An 18,421-nucleotide genomic window follows, 5' to 3' on the forward strand; every position below is an offset into this window, starting at 1 on the left:
AATTATTTAGCACACAGCATACATCTGTAATATATTCTGTTGGAAGAAATACCTCAAGTTTTGTTAGCATTTGGAGGCAAAACCAAATTATTATCCCTCTATTTTCCAGGCAGTCTTGGAGAACAGATTTAAAAATTCACCTGCCCTATGTAGGGAAAGCCTAAGAAGAATTGTGTAATTTGCAATTAGATCAAGAAGTCTTCTTGCAAGACCTCTTTTGAATGACTTCTTTGTTGCCAGTCTTGTCTCTGAGCGCTGCCTTCCCATCATTATTACATTGCTGGGCTGATGCAGTTACAAGTTCTTACCTGAAAACTCCAGCAGGTAACCTGCTTAACAGAATATTAAGCACTAAATAAAAGCACCATGGTAAGTAACCAAGATTCCTGAGCAGAAACTTACAGATGAATCATCAATATTTGTGAAGTTATACACCTTCTGTCTGGTGAATATAATGTAACCCTTCTATTAATCACAACAAAAAAAAGAAAAAATGAAAAAAAGACTACAGGTAAACTATACTGCAAAACCAGCTTACATTGGAACAAGATAGAAACAACTGCTTTTCTGGCTGGCTCTTTCCAGCACATTAAGATTTAATCAATATGAAATATTATAGGAGTTATCCATTCAGATTCCTCTGGCAGAAAGTGAAAAGTCAAATTATATCAAATACTAACTGTTGTATACACATTTGCTTCTGGAACTCCACCACAGCTGGAAGAACCTCCATTATTCATTTTTAGGAAAGTTGATCAAGTACTTATGAAAACAAAAGTTTTAGCATGCATCATTGTCAGTCATACCATGTACCTACTTTGTTAAATACCCATACCTTTGCACAATTACTTAAATATAATTTTACAAACTTGAAAATTGAAAGAGAATGTTAGTGCTTACTTTAGCAGTCCATATGCCAATATTGGAATGATACAGAAAACATTAGCATGGCCCCTGCACAAAGATGACATGCAAATTCATGAAGGGTTCCATTTCCTCTGTGGTCGGAGTAGTAATTTGATTTCAAAAATGAATTGTTAAAATCATTGTGCTTAGAATGACACTTTAATCAGAATCTGTGAGAAGTGTTAAGACAACGTGGAAAATGCAATGCGTTTTTATACAGTTTGTGTTTTAAAAAATATCTAGTAATTCTGTGAAAATTATTGGGATATATATTGTTATGATTCATCCAAAGAGCTAGGTTGGCAATGCTGTTTTACCATCATGTAACTATTGTTTTCTGCTTTACGTTCTCTCATTCCTCCCATTTATCTTTTCTTGTATCTTTCCTCCTAGAATTGGTGAGAGCTTTGAGTTGATCTCTTTAAAACTCTTCATAGAACTACATTAATTGTCTTGTATAGATAAATTTCAAATGTTAAAATGTAATGCAGCTACTGAAACAGAATTATTTGATTTAATTATTTGTGAAAATTAAAGGAGAAATAAGTTGCATTTAGGAATTGTGGGATTATTTTTAGGTTTCATCTTGTCTCTTTTGCAGAGGTTTAGATATACTACAAAATGACCTACTGGATAGTAGAATCAATTTTTAGGGGAACAGCAACTATTCAGCTATGCAAGGAGGATGTGGTGCTATGAACCAGCCATCCCTTTGAGTAGTTCTAAAACTTTAGGTCCATATGTACACAGCTGTTGAGCTATTGTGATCCTCTGCTAGGACTATGATAAATATATACTAATTGTTGCAAATGAGGAAAACCAAGTTGCCTATGTTTCTCTGGCGTTCTTCACTTAATGTGACTACTAGAGTGGTCACATGGTGGGTGGAAAGACTATGTGCAGACTGGCACAGAGAAAAGTAGCCCTTTTCCTGGGCAAGCCTAATGAGGAAGAAAACATATTCTAGGCATGATTATTCCTATAAAAATTATATAAGACGATCTTTTTATCTCCAGCTAGAGAATAATGCCATAGCAGATTCCTCCAAACAGAAGCTGATCAATTTGTAAGCAGTGACCGAAGGCCTCTTCTAAAAATTGGGTAAAATAATGCTTCAGCATTCCAGGCAAAAGGCCTAATTGATGGGATCCTCGTTATCTTCTCCAAAGTACACAAAGCGATTTTATAGACCCTTTGTTTTATATGATGACCTCTTCAAAGAGAAAAATTCTAGTTTTATCCTGAGTCAAGATTCCTCGATTTTCTTCTTGCCAACCAAGAACATACCTACGGCCCAAGAGCTCCTTTCGTGTCAGAAAACACACGAAGACTCAACATTTTCCATGAATTAAGATGCCCCTCAGGATGGATGGATGGATGAACTATTATTTATTAGTTCTAATATTTTATAGACAAATGGAAACAATTGAGAGAAAAAAATGATTAAACAATAGAAAATCAAATACACTTGAATCGAAAAAGTGACAAGAAAATCATAGATTCGAAGTGAAAGAAATAAACATATTGGACCCCAGATATTCATGCCTGTAATCTAAGCTACTCAGAAGGCTGAGAATTTACAGTTCAAAGCCAGCCCAGGTAGGAAAGAAGGTGAACCCCTCATCTCCAATTAATCAGCAAAATAAAACAAAATCAAAATCAACAAAAAAGAAGCTGTTGCTCAAATGATAGAGGACTAGCTTTGAGAAAAAAACAAACAAACCTCAGGGCCAGAACTCATGCCCTCAATTCAAGCCCCAGCAACCCTACAATGCACATAAAGATGGAACCTTACAAGAGGCAGAAAGGTGGGTAAAACCAAAGAGAAAATTTCAGTCTCCTTTAGTTTCATTGAGAATTTTGAGGATATCACTGAAAACCTGAGTAGGAGCATCCGTCCCTAAGACAAAATCATTATGGTACAACCATAAAGAATCTTCTTATTGTAACTGAAATTGGAGATTCTGGGTTCCAGGTTTTGAACATCCCTGGGATTTGCCAAAATATCTCTTCCACCACTCCCCATTTCAGTGAGACCTTCATGTCTTCCACCTTGTACTCTGGAGGAGTGGACTGCAAGAAAATGGGGCATATCCTTAACAATATGTCCAACAGTGAATGGTACATTAATTATTCCCATTACCAAATAACAAAACTAATGTCATGTTTAGGATAATTGAAATTATGAAATTTCAACCTTGATTATAAAGGCCTATGTAATGTTTAGCCAAACAGGAAATTGCTACATGGTTCAGGCAGAAAAGAGTTTTTTAGGAAGAGAGCAAGCTGGTTTCCCACCCTCAGGGGAGGTTATGAAGGTGATGGGGAAGATCTATACCAGGAGGGACTGGGGTTTGAGTCAGGAGATGGTGGGGGGAAGATGTGGGGATGTGGCCACAAAGGATGCAGACCTGTGACCTCAGCATCTGGGACCCTCCCGTCCACGACTGTGCCACAAGGCACAATTACCTGGGTTGTGACTTCTAAGGAAGGTGCTAGGTGTGCACTCAAGAAGAATTTAATAAATACAGATAATCAGTTAAGATTTTTGTGTTATTCACCATAAAGAGATATTGATTATATGATATACACATATATCAACTCCACTCCACTTATATATATGTATATGCATTTCTGTGAATCTATATGGAGTTTTATCAATATGTACTTAAATAGTGATATAAGTAATTATATATTTATGTTCATATATGTATGAAGACATGCATATTTCTATCTACTGATATATTTATATAGACATACATGTAGACACAAATATACTTAACTATATGGATATATCTCAGTAGAAGATAGATATATAAATAGGTAGATTGATGCATAGATATTAAATAGAAAACATGTGTGTTTGGGTCATGTTACCACAAGTTATAATAATACTATAATTAGAATTCATTCTAGATTCACCTGTGCCACCTTCATGGAAATAGAATGTATATCACAGTCTTTAAAAAAATGATTGGTTAGAATTCTACCACATGTTTTCAAAAGATCAATGTATTTTAAAAAGAAAACATACCTGATTATAATGTTAGAAATTTAGAGAAGCACTTCCATAGTCATAAGCTTGAAATGTACCTCAATGAATAGCTTTGAAAAAGGATGAAATAGATTATTATTTCTAAAAAACAACTGAGTTTTAACTTCTTATTTTGTAATATGTCCCAGGAATTCACGTTCAATGTCCTTATATAAATCTGGGACTATTTCCAGTATAATGTATTTTACCACTTGAACAACAGATACAAAAGCATGATTCTAGAGAACTTAATATTAAATATATAGGCATACATATATTAAAGTGCATTTTACGTATTTTTTCATAAGTTGAAAACTGTTGTAAATTATTATAGTACCCAAGAAGACTCCAAGGAAAACATGGAAGTAACGCTTTATAATTTCATTAGGAAACAATATTTCTCTTAATTTAAAATGCAAATTTGTTATTTTCCACACTAGACTTTTTATTCTTTTGCAAAGCATTTGTCTAGAATGCTCAAGAACTTGAGTTTGATACTCAGATCAAAGCCAAATTTTTGTTACTCGGACTAGTAAATAATCCAAAAAGAAAAGAAAAGAAAAAATGAGAAATAAAGGAAATAAAAAAAAGAAAAGTCAACTCCAGTAAGATGATCTTGCCTGTGTAGAGAAATCAGCTCACATGGGGATCAATGGAATTAAGAAGATGAAGTAATTTCATCTTCAGTAATTTGGTTAGCACTTGGAAGAGTCTTCTGATTAAGCAGGGATGAAAACTCATCACCATTAATACATAGACACCTCTCCCACATAATTCCCTTTCTCATCATCCCATAAAGATTGTAAGACATCCTAAAATGACAGCAAGTATGCAAATACCAGTTTCCCATTTTACATGTAATTATTACTTTTGAGAATAAATGATAGAAAAGCTCTTCTATCACATATTATTTTTTCTACACAGGCAGCAGAGTAATTTTGACATTAGAGGAGATGCATATTGCTGACTTAAACAGGATGTAATACATTGATCACAAAAGTAAACAGAGACTAGAAGAGCTTTATCCAAAAGAAAAGATTGTAAAAGACAGAAAGAAGGAAATGACGGAAGCTAATTAACATTATACCTGAAAGCAGTGTAGCAGTTTGAACAGATGAGCCTGTGACTCTATGAAAGAACAACATGGTGGTGTACTTCAGTGATTCAAATCTTTCGAAGAACAGGACTCTGTCACATTGGTGGAACTCCATTATGCCAATGGATAAATCTCTCTCCAATCACTTTAGAGAAACTTATATTTTGAACATTGCAAGAAATTAAATAAATCTGTGTTTATATATGATACCTTTTGGTAGCAATACAGTTTTCTGAGAATGAAGTCTAAACTGAATGACAAGTAACTACAGAGAGACATCAATTCTGTGAAAAGGAGATTAACATCCATCTAAATATAATATTAGATTTTCATTCACACACATATAAGGAAATACCTACAGATCATCAAGGTTACTTTAGATATACTACACAAAATTTATTCTAATTCATAATTTAGTTTATGTGCATCTTAACATGTTTATATATTGGGCAAGTAATATGCTCTAGATTTTAATATTTAACTATTGATTTAGATAATGTCACATCACTAACATTATCATACAAAAGCACTGATTTAAAACCAAAATGACACATACCTCATTCATATTTTTTGATCGTATCCAAACAGAAACGTAAATACACTGTTACATGTCACATGAAATATCTCATAGCTGCAAATTTTCTCAATAACATCACTGAAATCTGAATTGGGAAGAAATTCTTTTTCACCAAATATGAGCTGAAATGTTATATTTGAAGAAAGTATTTAGGTAGAAAATACTTTTTCTAATAAAAGTAAGAAAGAATAAGATACCTAAAAGAAAATTACAACATAATTCTAATGGTTCTTGTACTATGACAAAGTTGTATATGTGAGAATATTTTGGAAGTCCTTTTTATCAACCTGGCTAGAATAAACTAGTTGTTTGTAATGAACTTGATTTCCTTACTTATAAAACATCCAACCTGCAAGTTTCTGAGCCACATGCCAATAATCCAGGCTACTTAGGAGGCCGAGATAGGAGAATTAGGTTCAAAGTCTGACAAACAATGAATGTTCAGAGACTCTTATCTCAAAATAACTACCAGAAACATGGAAGTGGAACAATGGCTTTTAATGTACTAGTCTTGAGCTAAAAGCTCAAGGAGTTTACCCAGGCTCAGAGTTCAAGCACCAGTACATACAAACACACACACACACACACACACACACACACACACACACACAACTTAATAGAACTAGAAAAAGCAAAAAGTTATTTTTGATACTATAATACTATACTATACATAACAGGCATAAAAACAAACCTAAATTTATAATATCTTGAATCAATAAGCAGAAAACATTTATTTATTTATTTGAAAATCATTGCTATACAAATACTTGTAAAATGGTGATTTGTTAAAAGATGAAAGATGAATTGGAAGAAATACTAGAGAAAAGCAGAAGAAATAAGATGTATTCAAGGAATTCGATTAAGATTAAATTGTTACAAGGTATTTGAAAGAAACTTTCAAGTTATTTTTGTATGCATAAAACTCTGAAATGATTGAAGGACATAAAATGAGAATATGTATATTTATAGAAATGAATGCTAGGAAAATCACAAGAAGTATTAGCAAAGACCAAGGTAACTCTAATCTCAGATAGAAAAAATGAAAAATATAAACCTTTGAGACAAAATGAAAGAATGAAGTGAATAAAAAGAAAAATACACATCTATATACAATTAATTAAGTTTTAAGGAATTATCCAATAAATGCTTAAGCTGTCATGAGAAGCCAACATCAACACCTTCAAAAGTCTGTACCACCTTACCTGAGAAATGAGTCTCAACAGACTTGGTGTGGGTTGCACCGCTGGAGAGGTGGGAGATGGAGAAACTGGGAGGGTCATGCAAACACAACAGAGATCAAAAACTAAATTAGGAAAATGGATTTGACAAAATGCATGTCACTTTGCCATGGATCTGAGTTATACAACAAAAGACATGAGAAATATAGTTGTTATACACACAAAAAGGACATCACAATGAAGAAAAACACAGGAATTAACAGATTTCTTTTGAGAAATAATCCAAAAAGAATAGAATAGTTCCTTTGATAAGCCACTGAAGAATCTCACATAACCTGTAAATCTAGAACTCAATATCCAGTAACATATATAAAATGAAAATTTGATTCAAATTCTTATGCAAAGGCAGTGCTTCATGCCTGTAAGCCATCAATTGAGAGACAGAAAGAACTAAGCAGGTCTGTGTTTGGAGTGTACCTGTCCTGGGCATAAAGTAAAGTTGATAATAAAAAGGCACTGAATCTGATTGATGTTCTCAGAAAAATTGGGCCACAAGGAAACTTTCCAAACCTAGAAACTAGACACCTGAGTAAAAGAAAAGCATGAGTAAAGCATGTTTCAACTATGTACTAGTAAAAAACTAAATGGTTTTCACTTGAATGTAAGATTGGACGTTTCCATTAGGTATTTCTAGTCAATAACCTCTTATTGGTTCTAGTCAGTGGAAAAGGATATATACAAAAAAGCAAGATTGTAACAAGTGGCATACATTATGAATGCTGTCCTTTTTCTTAGAATTAGCAATATTAAAATATCTTCATTTGTTAAAAGTGAGAACATGTAAATGATTTTATTAAGGTTATAGAATATAAAATTAATATTCTAAAAATAATTTGGGGATAAACTTAAGCTGTAGGAAGAAGCTGTTCCACATTAAAACATGCATAAATTTTCTTTAAAGAAGAGAACATAAAATATTTTCTGATTTAAAAAATCTGTGAGGATAAGACAATACCTAATATATGCCAACGAAATCACGAACCTTAAATACTCTTGGTGGACAGTATGAAAGTATGTGAAAACCCCCTGTTATGAAATTAACAGTAATAATCGGGACCAGTGCAAAATAGAACTTAATTTTTTGGGCCAATTGAGGTTTTGTTGCGAATGCTCCAAAAGCTGGTAAAAGAAAACAAACAGAACAAAGCAATAGATTGGTTTACCTATGTTTTTACTTGTTTCAAAATTCCTGTACTAATGGGTTAAACTCTGAAGACATGATCTTGGCTATACACTGCACAAATTTTAGTATTTTGTTCTATTACTAATTACTTTTGTCCAATAGAATTTAAATTCTCAAAAGTCCAAATAAAGTTTTCCTGAAGAACAAAATCATGTTTAAAAAAGTAAAATTAAAAAAAAAATGCCAATACTAGTCTTTGAAATTCCAGGTGTGAAGAATTCCATATATGCATGATATATTGATCTTGGCCAGTATATTTTATGTCTTTTTAAATTTCATGTTACTAGTTGTGATTTTCAGAGCATATTGGAAAATATTTTACTTATCAATTATAGTACTGTGAATTTTGAAAATTGTGTTCATTTGTACCAAAATGAAATAATGATTTTTATTATTTTTTTACAATTTTAAATTCTTGGCCTTTCTCAACTCTAAACCATAGGTTTCTAAATTAACTTATTTCCAAATATGTGTTAATTATAATACTTATTATAATTTAGTCTCTTATCATACCAACGAGGGTACCCTGAGAATGGCCCACATAATAAATCTGCTTCTGTCCTGTTTCCTCCAAAATGAAATTAATGGTAGCTGGAAGATCATAATTGATCATTTCATCAAAACTGCACAAAACAAAATTATAAATTTTCTTTTAATAATTCATCAAAATCATTTGACTAGAGATGTTGCACATTCTAACTGACCCTCTCAAACACTTCTTTATCTTAAGAGCTATTTTACCTGCTTATGAACAATATCTCATTCAAGGCCCACAAAAATACCTTTTATGTCAGTCTGTAAGTATGCACATTATGTAGTGAAATACATGAACACTAGTTCAGTGAAAATATTTAAAATTTTTAAACTCTGAATAAAGTTTGGAGGAAGAAAATTAAGATTTCACCTACCTGAAAGCCCAGAATTCTTTAGAATCTATGTCTAAGTACAAGTGTTTCTTGGACCAGGAATGTGCTGTTTCCTATCCACACATCATAACCAGCGTCAGCCAGAATAAACCCCAGGCTATTGCTGGGGAGATTAGCAATCCAGAAACCAGCATGGGAAACCATGCTGTAAATATATCACTGGCTTTTGTCCTGAAAAGAAAGTGAGCAGGTCACAAGGATATAGCTAAGTCTGTTCAGCTGCATCTCAGCTAGAAATTCCACGATGCATGAGGCAATGCTTCGCAGTCATGGTATGTGAAGCATCATTATTCTGCTGATTTCAAGGCAACAGAATTGCTACCACTGCATGTTTTAATGTTTTGCTTCTGCCTCAAACAAATTTGATTTATAAAAGGCATATAGTTGATTTATAAAATGTATGTTTTATTTCTTAATTTGGGGACCTCTACTGAGGTTCAACCTAAACTTCCGGATTTTATTTGGCTGCCAAACTCCATTTCTGGCATTTTGCTGGTTAATTGAAGGTATCAGTGTCCTAGAATTTTCTTCCCAGTCTTACATTAAACCATATCCTCATATTTCAGCTTCCTGGCTATTTCAGGCCAGAGTCACTAACCTATAGCAGTCATAGTTTTGAAAATCAAATGTTCAAATCATATAGGAAACAAAAAAAATTGGCCATTATAATGAAGGCCTGTGTTTAAAGCTGTCAGGAGACAAAGATAAGAGGTCTAGTTATAATTGAGATCAAATTGGTCTGCAGAGTGAGTTTCAGGCCATGCTGATTTCATAGTGAGACCTTGTCTCTAAACACAAATGGTTGGGCATATAAAACATCAGTCAAGAGCTTGCCTTGAATATGCAAATACTGTTTGACTTCTAACATCTGTCTCAATGACCAAAAATGAAATATGTATTAGCTATATATGTTTAGATATTATGTGAGATAAAAAATGCATATGTCATTATTTCAAGACAAAACTTCACCTCTGAATTTAATGCCAAATACACGGTTGGATGCCAAACAGAAGGACAAATCCGTATGCAAAACTAAATCGTGGATGTTACTGGAACAAGGCCATAGCAGTGAGCTTAAAATAGTGATGATCACAAGATACTGTGCTGGTAGTGAACTTCACAACTTAGAGGGAGAACAGAGGGAAAGCAGGAGAAAATGAGAGAGAGGGTAACATAGTTTGAAAACAAATGTACCCATGACCTAATTTATGAAATTCTAACCCCTCTGTTCTTCACCTTTACAATAAAAATAAACATCCACCGAGTATTCCTTTGTGTTGAAGGACAAGTAATTATATTATATTTAGATAGAAAACTGCATAATGGATGGTGGTTGTGCTCCTTCACATCCAGAAGCAATGTCAGTCAAGTGTCATTCAGAACCTCATCTCTGCATCTGGGATTCAAAGAGGTCTGAGGACTTTTGACAAATAACCTCCTTCATTTTGGGATTGGGAAGTTCTTGCATGGACTATATTTTGTTCGAGATTTGAGGTTGAAATTTATCTTCCTTCAATCTTACCTAAATGAGTAGATTCATGTTTCCCTTCGGTAGACCTGAAGGATGTAACCATCCTCAATATAAACCTCATACATTTCACTTGCATAGTCCCAGTGTGAAATCATCTGACTCTAAAAGGAGAAAGTGTCAAATATTTAATTACATGTGCTTGTGTGCTCAGTTATTTTTATACTTTCAATATAGAACTTTTTCTTGGATTGGAGAAAATGATTGAAAGATATTTTTCAGATTAAAATAATGCAAGACATTCCAAAAAGATGAAATGATTTCCTTAGAGGAGAGAACAACTTACAATATTCTTATTGGTTTCAGGATTTGTGGATTTTTTGAAATGAAACAGACACAATATATTTCCAATGACATGCACAAAGCACATTGTTTTCACTAGCCACCACATATTTAATTCTCAGAGGGATATTATTCAACCATAAGGCTGTAAATATTACAATGCAAAGCCATCTTACAGGATATCAGAACATTTCCATTTGTAATCTTGTCCTTGGTTCATCAGTGCTTCTAATTACACTGTCTAGTCCATTCTCTTTGCAACACTTCTGCCATTGTAATTACTCTTTCGTAGTCATATACATGAATTTACCTTCCCAGATCACTTGTAAACTATTAATCTTCAATACTTTAAACCAGACACACACAAATAATTATCATTGATGTATGTCTGACCTGAGATAAAGAAGAATCTGACCTGACTCTGATTATAGGGCCATTTCTCACTGACACAGAATGAGACCAAAGGACTGTATTCTTGGGAGAGGACCACAGAGGCACAACAGCTATGGGTATCTGACCATATGAAGTAATATCTGTTAAAACGAACTCCAGAAAATGGAACTAAACATTTTTTCTTTGTTGCTGCTTTCTTTTCTTTACTTTTGTCTTGTTTGGTAATTCATCGATCTAAGGGGACTGCACAGAAATAGTGAGAAAAAGGATCAACAGATGCAGCAGTGATACTTATTAGATACTATGTTGAAAATGAACTACCTAACTTGTAGGTAGGGAGGAGGGAAAACTCTGAGAGAGAGCAAGGAAAGGGGATAATATTAAAAAATTGTACTCATTGCTTGCCTTATATAACTGTAACTCATTTGTAAATCACCTTTACATTAACATTTAAGAAATTTTAAATGTCTTTTCTATTCAAAATATTTAAATAATGCATTTTCTATTCAAATTAATAATTGTGACATAGAGATAATATCCAAGAACCATTTGTCCTGATTTTATAACATAAAAATGTATTTTTTGTAATCTTTATTTTTCAAAAGTCATTAAATTACACCACAAAAAAGAAAAGAAGGGAAAATATGTAATACAACATAGTTGAATATTGTTCTTTACCTAAGGTAGAAAAATTTATATGTAATTATATTCATTGCATTTTATATAAAATAATGTTTTATATAAAGAATTGTTCTTACTGTTACCGAAAGTAAATTCTTCCTTCTAATTTGTTAAATGAATTTTAAATTCTTTTTTTCCTTCCATTTCAACATATGCACATATGTGTGTGTGTTTTCAAGAAGGGCTCTATCAAAAATGTACAGATGCTATATTTATAGTGCATGTCTGTATTTGTGAAAGGGGAAGTCAGATATTATGTAAACTATCAACTGGAGAAGGTAAAAGTTTTCATAACAACCCTAAGTGATCATAATATGTAATTTAACAACTATAAAGGCTCACCTTCCCTATAACCTTATTCTCTGTGTATTTTTGTATTCTAAATATTATTTTTAAAGTTTCTTAGGATTTAAGTAGGAAAACAATACTGTAACAGCAGGAAATTATTTCAAGTATTGGGAATAATGCAATATTTTAGAAGTCTTTTGAGTTCACTGAGTTTATGATTACAATATTGTTGGTGTGATTTCAATTTGTTTTCCTTTTCTCTGTAGCATTCAGATGGAATACAGATGTTGATTATAGTGGCAGTGACACTGAGGACAATTATAATCTACTTCCAGAGACAGCATATCTTATTCCACAGAAGAGTCAGACCTTTCAAACTTCAGCAAAAACTTTAAAGAAATCATGGCACAAGTGGCACATGCCTGTAAATCTTAGTTAGTAATGAACCAAAGAAAGTGATTCTGTCAAGTGGAAAATTATATAAAGCCATATTATTTCATATCACCCAGCACAAATAGTATTTATTTTAACATTTGCAGATAGATCATAGGGAAAAGAATGTCTATTTTTATTTAAATATGCAAGTCGCTGAAACCACTAGCAAACATCAATTAGAACATTGTCCAACAGGTTTATTTAATAATAATTTCCTCATGTTAAGAATGCAGAAGAAACTAGGCATCAGTGGCTCAGATTATAATCCTAGTTACTCAGAAAGATAAGATCTTTGGATCAAAGCCTAGGAAGAAATGTCTGAAAGATTACTTATCCAAATTAACTAACAAAAGCTCTGGACCAGATGTGTGTGGATCCATTGCAATAGTCTACCTGTGAGTGGAAAATTCAGCAAGGCCCCAGGCCCAGCGTTAAAGTTCTAGTACCAGCATACACACACACACACACACACAGAAAACACAAATAGTTGCTAATATCATGAAACATTTTCTGCATTATATTACTACATTTTAATATATGAAATATAATATGCTAAATGAAAGAAAATGCATTGAATAATTATTTGAAAATAAATTGTTAATATTTTAGCATTTCTATCTGCTATATTTAATAATCCAAAGTTCTTTCTGCATTAGCTGATTTCTCACTACATCTCAAAGATGATTAGATCTTTGGTGTTTTTATTTTCTTGCTGCCCCTCCAGTTTCTAGAAACATAAACTTTATCCTGTGGGCAAGTTTGTATTTTTGGTAGCATTTTGTACTGACACTGGTCTTTACTTCAAATTCCATTCAAATTTGTCTTGTTGTCATATCCTCAATATTCAGTTCAAAACCACTGCTTCAGTCATGACTCTAATACTTGTGATCTTGAATAGTATTTGTTGGAATGTGATTCTTATATTTTTGTTGTTGTTGTTTTGGTTCTACTCCATGGGCTTGAACTCAGCGACTGGACACTGTCCTACACTTCTGTATTATTCCACCCTTCGAGCCCAGCTTCTTTTTTTATTTTATTTTTTATTGTAATTAATAAAAGGGTTACATGATATTTGCCAGATAGAAGGTGCATTAATTCACATACATTGATACCCTTTCACATGTCTTGGTACCCATTACCCGCCCCCCCACCCCCCACCCAACATCTTGGTTTTCCCCCCTTCCCTATCAAATTTCAAATAACCAAATACAAATAAATTCAATATATCAGATAACAAAGTGAGATACTGTAACAATATGAGATACCTAAGGGACAGCAAAGGAGATGAGAGATAACATAGTACATTAAGGACAACAATCATTTGTTATATGAGCCCAGCTTCTTTTCCAGCTATTTTTGTAATTGCAGAAATATATATTCCAGGAGCTGATTATTGAAAGAAGAAACCAGAAGTAGGGATGAAAATGTACAAGATGAAGAAGGTAATGCAGAAAATGAAAGAAAGTATTTCATTGTAATCCAAAGGGTCAGATCATGGGTGAGTTTGTGCTTTTCCTTCTGACAGAGAATCCAAGGTAACTGAGACTGATTTCAGACCTTGACTTTATCTCCAGGAGTCAAGGAACTCTGAATGATGTTACATACAATTTAGGTGACAAGAAAATTCATTGACCTAAAAGGTTTTGTTTGTAATCTATTTGGCTCAGATTTCTGTGTTTAATTTTCTTTTCTTTTACTCCACACTTACCTAAAGAATCATTCTTTACATGAGGAATTTGGTAAAGTGTAGGGATGTAATCATCTTCAGTATAAACATCATAGACTTCATATGGATAACTCTGCTAGGAAATTATTTGGCTCTAAATGGGCACAAAAATGGCCATAATGTTTCATTTCATAATATATTCGGTCACTTTTATGATTCCTGTCAAAATAGAATTTCTTTTTAGATAATATATCATTGACAGCTTTCAGATTACAGTATCAGAAGTTTACAAAGAATAAGAGAAACTAATAGCAAAAGAAAGAATTGAAAGTGTTTTCGTTGGTGACATGAATAACTTCCAGTATTCATATCAGTTTCAGGATTCCTTGAATTTTCCTGATGTAAACAAAATATATTTCCACATATTTGGATCAAGCACATGGTTGTAAGTAGTGACCACATTCAGAACCTAATGAGAAAAATAGTTACTAGGATAAAGGAGTACATATGCAGGATAATGAATGGTGCCACATTCACTACATCTGTCACCTTGTTCTGGGGGCATCAGGGTATTGTATTTGTCATCAACCTTATACTGTCTATACAATGTTCTTGTTATTCTTGTGATTCATTCTCATTTTGGAAGACTTTGTTTCACCAGAGGACTTTTGATATGTCACCTACCATTGAAGAACTGAGTTATGGACCATCAGTAAATCGAGCTTCCATCAGTTTACCTTGAATTTGTTATGACAACAGAAACACACTGAAGTTCAAACATCAGCATGTCATCTAGATAAAGGGTCTTTTCAAATATAATGATTTCAGTGAAGATGAAAGATTCTGGGGTAGTAGATACTTAATTCAAGATGGTTGGAATCCCTTAAGAGTTGTCATCTGGTAAGTAGAAACATACCATGTGTTGAAGAAAGCAGATTGGAGTAATTCCAGTAGAAGTCAAGGAATGTCACAAATCAACAGAAAATTACAGAGGAAGTGTCAATATACCATTCTTCTACATGAAAATGAGCAAGGTATTCTGAATACCAAATAGATACTTAGTTAGATACCAGCATTATAAGACAATGTATCTATTGCTTAATCCATGAAAGTGTATGGAACTTTACCATGATGTCTTAGGAAACAATTCAACCAATTCTGTCTGGACAGAAAGGAATATTAATACCTGTACTATTTATAACTTGATAGAAAAAAGCAGTCTTTTAATGATTACCTACTTTTATATCAGACCTTCATTAAGTCACATGTAAATAATATATGAAAATGATATCTAAATATTTGCAATGGTGATTGTTGGTTTAAAATATCAGCCTACAAAATAATTTTTATTTTCACTCAGTGTATTACTTATCTGTCTACAGCTTAATTGCGGAATCTGTTGTATTTCAGATTTCTAGTGTTCTCGATGAACTCCAGTCCTGCTTCTAGACATAGCTTTGTCTAGTTAATGTATGAGAATTTGAAAATAAAGTATATTAAAAAGTCTTCATGCCAGCTCTTTGCCTCCCCCTAGTGGACATTCTTCCTTTGGGATTTCTGCACTAACAACACCATTACTTTAGAAATTCACAGTCTTCCTTTTCATGCACAATAAATTTCACAAAGTCATTAGCCATTCTAAATTACATGACTATCACATATTACCTCATATTACTATTTCTGCCACAGAGGAGACAGAACCAACTGACAGAGATACACATACAGGATAGTGCTTCTTCTGCACCCCTCCCCCCAGCCAAATGAGCATTCAAAGAAGCAGAAAACAAAGATAAAAATAATTTATGCTAACATTTTTGCAATTTAATCAGTATAGTAAAGGTCAAATGTCAATGAGGAAGTCTTCATTACCTAGATGGAAATTAATTGTATATTTTATTTTTTCCAGTCATGGGGCTTGAACTCAGGGCCTGGAAGCTGTATCTGAGCTTCTTTTGCTGAAGGCTAACACTCTACCACTTGAGCCAAAACACCACTTTTGGCTTCTTCTGTGTATGTAGTACTAAGGAATTGAAGCCAGGGCTTCAGGCATGCTAGGCAAGCACTCTACCAGTAAGCCACATTCCAAGCAAACCAAAATTAATATTATTTAAATATGTACAACCATATATTATAACCAGTAAGCTTTGTATTTATTGGAACTTTCACCAAATGAATATTCTTTTGCCTTATGGAAGGTAAACACAATTTGAATTCTGTTTTTCTTTCTCTCACATTCTATATAGATATACAATTGTGTTTTTCTTGATGTTTTCTATAAATGGGCAATAGCTATGGAGATTCATTTTGTTTGTTTTTTACCCTACAATGTACTTTTTTATTTGTCAAAGAAACTGTCACTGAGAAATTGTTGGGGCCGGGAGTTTGGCCTAGTGGTTAAAGTGCTTGCCTAGCATGCACGAAGACCCGGGTTCGATTCCTTGGTACCACATACGTAGAAAAAAGCCCGAAATGGTGCTGAGGCTCAAGTGGTAGAGCTCTAGCCTTGAGAAAGTCCAAGGACAGTGCTCAAGCCCTGAGCTCAAGCCCAGGACTAGCAAAAAAAAAAAAGTAAATTGTTACAAAATATTCCCAGAGTTTTACTATTTCTGTGATTATCAGCCCTTGAAGTCTTTCTTTTTCATACACTTATTCACTCACTCTCTATTCTAAATGTCATTGTAGGTGTCTATCCTGCTTGAGAAGAAGGCTAGCAGTGCACCAAAATGTATGTCTCTCTGAAAATGGTAAGAATGCCTTTTATTTTTCAAGTATGGAGAGTAAATATTTTCAAAATGTTGCAAAGGTTGTTATAGATAAAAATAATAAAATGCATAACAGCAAACTACAAACGTGAACAAAGTATCATATAGGAACAATTTTATAACAACTGAACTAAGTGAAAAAGCCTATAAAAATGAGAAAATATTTTCAACATGTACAGATGACAAAGCAATCATAGCCAAAATATCTGGAAAAATCATTGATTACAAAAGTAATCAGTTCCGCTGTTCATTACAGCACTATTTACCATAGCAAAGATATGGAACCAACCTAGATGTCTCTCAGTTGATGAGTGGATCAACAAGATGTGGTATTTGTACACAATGGAATTCTATGCTGCTGTCAGGAAGAATGACATTGCCCCATTTGTTAGGAAATGGAAAGACTTAGAAGAGATCATATTAAGTGAAGTAAGCCAGACTCAAAGGAACTTAGGTTCAATGGTTTCCTTCATTTGTCATAATCAGTAGAAACCTTGGGCTCTCCTAGCAGAGATTTGCAATAGAGCAAAACCTTGATACAAAAGGCCATATAGTATGACGCTAAATGAAAGGATCTCTAGGATATAGAAACATAAGCCATATTATGAATGATTGTTGTTCTTAAGGTACTATGTTATCCCTCATCTCTTTTGCTGTCCCTTGGTTATCTCATATTGTTACAGTATCTCATTTTGTTACCTGATATATCGGATATATTTGTATTTGGTTATTTGAAATTGGATAGGGAAGGGGGGAAAACAAGATGAGGGGTGGGGGTTGGGGGGAGGGGAATGGGGACCAAGACATGTGAAAGGGTATCAATGTATGGGAATTAATGCACCATCTATCTGGCAAATAATATGTAACCCTTCTATTAATTACAATAATAAATATATGAAAAGAAACAAAAGTAATCAGTTCCATCTGTTTTTAAAAAGTACTAAAGCAACAGAAGAAAAGCATCAGGAATGCTAACAAATATACTCATCCCCATTTCCTATATGAGATTAAATTGCAATTTCCTTTGGTATATAACGACATTGTGTAGCAAAACAGATGTAAGTTCCCTACACAGATATTTCTACTTTTGCGAATTCTATAAAACAATCTTGTACATGCATGTGCACACACATTTGAATGAGTCTGCCAGTTATTCTTTAGGTCACGAGTGAGGATCCTTTTTTATTTACGCAAAAGGAATACAGTGTAGTCAGTGCTAAATCAAGCAAATCAATAATTACTGAGTCTTATTCAAGAGGAATGATTTCAAAAGACAAAAAGAAGGAAAGGAAGACAAACACACAGTTTTCACTATAGTATTTTTTTATATAGCCCTGAGACCCATCTTTTCATGCAGTTGAAAAAGTCTGGGCTAAGAGACTCTGAAAAGAATAGTACAATACATGGTTTCAGGCTGCTTATAGAG

The 18,421-nt window shown here is 33.4% G+C and overlaps 1 non-coding gene and 1 pseudogene across 1 annotated transcript; one reads left to right on the forward strand and one right to left on the reverse strand.

Moving 5' to 3' along the window:
* Positions 1–892: 892 nt before the first annotated feature.
* LOC150054114 (U6 spliceosomal RNA) lies at positions 893–999 on the forward strand. Its single transcript, XR_016537970.1, has one exon. It is a non-coding gene; the product is annotated as a U6 spliceosomal RNA (small nuclear RNA).
* A 1,807-nt stretch (positions 1,000–2,806) lies between these two features.
* LOC150054115 (tear acid lipase-like protein) lies at positions 2,807–10,879 on the reverse strand (annotated as a pseudogene).
* Positions 10,880–18,421: the final 7,542 nt, after the last annotated feature.

The sequence above is a fragment of the Megascapheus bottae genome, chromosome 15 (genome assembly GCF_031878675.1).
Source record: "Megascapheus bottae isolate mThoBot1 chromosome 15, mThoBot2.hap1, whole genome shotgun sequence".
In the NCBI taxonomy this organism is placed as follows: domain Eukaryota; kingdom Metazoa; phylum Chordata; class Mammalia; order Rodentia; family Geomyidae; genus Megascapheus; species Megascapheus bottae.